The sequence below is a fragment of the Triticum aestivum genome, chromosome 6B (assembly GCF_018294505.1).
Source record: "Triticum aestivum cultivar Chinese Spring chromosome 6B, IWGSC CS RefSeq v2.1, whole genome shotgun sequence".
Taxonomy (NCBI): Eukaryota; Viridiplantae; Streptophyta; class Magnoliopsida; order Poales; family Poaceae; genus Triticum; species Triticum aestivum.
This window is the reverse complement of record NC_057810.1, coordinates 167361719-167364923: the sequence shown is the minus strand read 5'-3', so window position 1 is coordinate 167364923 and position 3205 is coordinate 167361719. Positions and strand designations below refer to the sequence as shown.

At 41.6% G+C, this 3205-nt stretch overlaps 1 long non-coding RNA gene across 1 annotated transcript; it reads right to left on the bottom strand.

Annotated features, from left to right (window-relative positions):
- Positions 1–557: 557 nt before the first annotated feature.
- LOC123136386 (uncharacterized) lies at positions 558–3151 on the bottom strand. Its single transcript, XR_006466871.1, has 2 exons — positions 2732–3151; positions 558–891 (listed from the first exon to the last, which is right to left on the bottom strand). It is a non-coding gene; the product is annotated as an uncharacterized lncRNA (long non-coding RNA).
- Positions 3152–3205: the final 54 nt, after the last annotated feature.

The window sequence follows — 3205 nt, the reverse complement described above, 5'->3', positions numbered from 1 at the left end:
CGCCCCTCTGACAAACAAAGGCCTCAATTGCAACCAAGTTAGAAGATATGCAATTGCGTGTCTAGCATGGGACATGCAAACTGGTCCCTCTCGTCGTCTAACAAAAACAAGACAGGTTGCAACCAAGTTTGAAGATATGCAATTGCGAACATGTGGGAACGACTACAATAGAATCTGGCCTTGAGGTGAAAGAATAGAAAAAGCAACTTGGTCCACTGGATTGGAGATGAATGGCACAGATTTGGGTGGAAGGGTCTCAGATCACTCAAGTGTACATTTTATGAAAAAACCCCTGCTAACAGTTAGATGGAACAAGACTTTTCAATAGCCACCTCAAGCCTTTGTTGGCATACGACCATTTTGAAATATGCAGGGCGACATAGCGTTGATGCCCATCTCCTAGTCTGATATAAAAATATTTGAACACATCTATTGGATGAAATCCATGCATATTTAAGTACATTAGTGGTTTGTAAGACATTACCAACTATGCAAGGAAGTTGAACATGTTGAGCACTAAAAAGTACGACATTATACATCACAAACATTTGAGCACATGAGGAAATTAAGCCATCTCTTCAAGCAGAACTACACACATGTCAAACTGGAAGTACTTGAGTACATGAGAAAATTAAGCCATCCCAGACGGAACAGAACACATGAGGAACACAGGTATCAAATGATGCATCCTTATAACATGAGAGGATCATCTTCAGTACATGTCCGCAAGACTTAGTATTAAGGACTGATAGCCAACAAGCATCTTGATGGTACATGATAGAAAAGCTCTAGCCTTTGGCAGTCGTTATCCTTCTTGCTCATCTAGCTTCATGTGTTGGGAGAGACCAGGACCTCCATGGACTCTATATAAGGTTCATCTGTTCAATCTACCTAGTTGAGCACACCAAAACAAGTAGGAATCAATTAAAACATATACCCAAGAGATATATATCATGAGAAGAGAGGCATAGTCATTAGGTCTAGCTTCATTCGCTGCTCCAACCCAGGATATTTAACCTAGATGTCAAAATTAGGATGAAATTCCTCCATATTAATACACGTGTAACCAACCAAGATAACTTTTAAGGTCAACGCAGGCTTTATAACTTGTACAGGGGTGAAAACAGAACAACTACAATATAAAACATGGGGTGAACTGGCATAGAATGATTTGAGGGGAGAACAAACACATTGCTAATACCACTCAAATGTGTTTACAAATTACAAGGCAGTGATGAGAGAATGGGAGTTCCTGATTACAGTACTACATTAAACATCACCTTAATTTGCCCACAAAAAATAGACCTTAACGCCTGACAGATATCACCATGTGAAGATTTTTGATGCTGGGCCAAACCATGTATGGAGTCCCACGAAAAAAAAGGAGGTATCGGCTGAGTATTGAAGTGAACATATGTTTTTTAGAGAAAGACGAAGATCACTTGGATCTGATTGGATTCAGTACAAACAGATTCCAACTGAGCAAAGCATTAGTTCTATGCTAGTAATAATTTTAAGCCAAAGATATATAGCCTTGGTTTGGATCCATGTATAAAAAGAACTGCGACGAGAGTAGCTAGCTAGTGATCCAAGACTGGTTGTGGTACAGAGAGAATGATATATATGGTACCTATTGGGTTGTTCTTGTGATCTGATGATCAGCTTTATGCTTGTTGTCATATAATTTGTCGAGTTGCAAAAAATGGTATACTTGCCGAAGCTATGGAACCACATCCGCATGATGGTTTCAAGGAATACGGACAAGTCATCTGATCCTTACTCTTCTTTCAGAGGAAATGATAAATCATGTCCTCTGTTGTCTATCCTGACCTGTCTGTAATTAGACTATCATGGTCATCTAATTTAGCCACTGTTGTAGAATACACTCTGTGTGACAATCTTCTACGCTATTTTTTAACCTCGCCTCTCTGTAATTGACACTTGTAATACTTCATCAAGATCTAATAACAGATTAATTGTTTTGGCGCAATATAACTGCATTTTTTTTCACATGTCTCAGCCAATTACTTATGTATCAAGCATCAAGATCTAATAACAGATTAATTGTTTTGGCGCAATATAACTGCATTTTTTTTCACATGTCTCAGCCAATTACTTATGTATCAAGCATCAAGATCTAATAACAGATTAATTGTTTCGGCGCAATATAACCGCACCTAATGTTATTAGAGAGTATTCTCGGCTAGTTTAGTTTGCACTGTCTGCACCAAGTTAGCTTAAGCATTTTTTTCTATCCCCTAGCAAAGCTGCTTTCTGTTTGCACCAAATGTAATGCTAGATTATGTAATTTACACATAACCTACACTGTCACATTGCTAAATTGCAAGATCAAAACAGACAGTAATCGACATACTGCAACATGAAACATAAACCTACGACCAATAGAACAATTTGGGGGCTATAAGAAACATGTTGTGCATCCTTTCTCACCTAATACCAACTGAACAAAACATATGAATCAGGAATTACCAGGTCTCACTGAACCATAAACCATTCAGCCAACTTAATTTTTCTGGAAGGAACAAATCACACATCCATATATGATTAGATTTGATTGATATCTTTTGATCTTTAAAATCGTCCCTTTCTAAAGTCGTAGTTGCAGCTGGTTTGGAGGTGTAGACATGCAGCATATAACTAGCTCATAAAAATTAAAATCTACTGTACTTATTTACCAGAAGAATCAGCAACACTGAGAACGACCCCTCACCGACCGAGACGACGAAGAAGAGCTTTGGCGTGCGGCCGTCGGGCTGCGTCTTCACGCGCGTGCCGTGGGTGTTCAGCCCGGTCACGGACCCGTCGGGGGAGTGGGGAGGGGCGCCCGCTGCCCCTGGAGAGGTGGAGACCGTGGCGGTGGCGACGGCCGAATCCCACTCGACGATGTGGAGCACGACGCCGGGGACGCCTGGGTGGTGGAGCCGGTCGACCTGGAGGAGGCAGGTAGCCCCTGCAGTGGACGTAGTCCCGGAGGTTTGCGCGAGATCTGGACCGCCGCCACCGTCGATGGCAAGCGCTAGGAGATGGACAAAGAGGCGTGACTCTCGTTTGAGGAGAAAGGTATCGGAAACAAATTACAATGGAGGAGGGACCTTTTCGCATAGAATGCGTACAGAAACGACGATCAGAATCTGTGCCATCCAAATCGAATCCAATGGTCCAGGTGGCTTTCTTCTATTTTTGC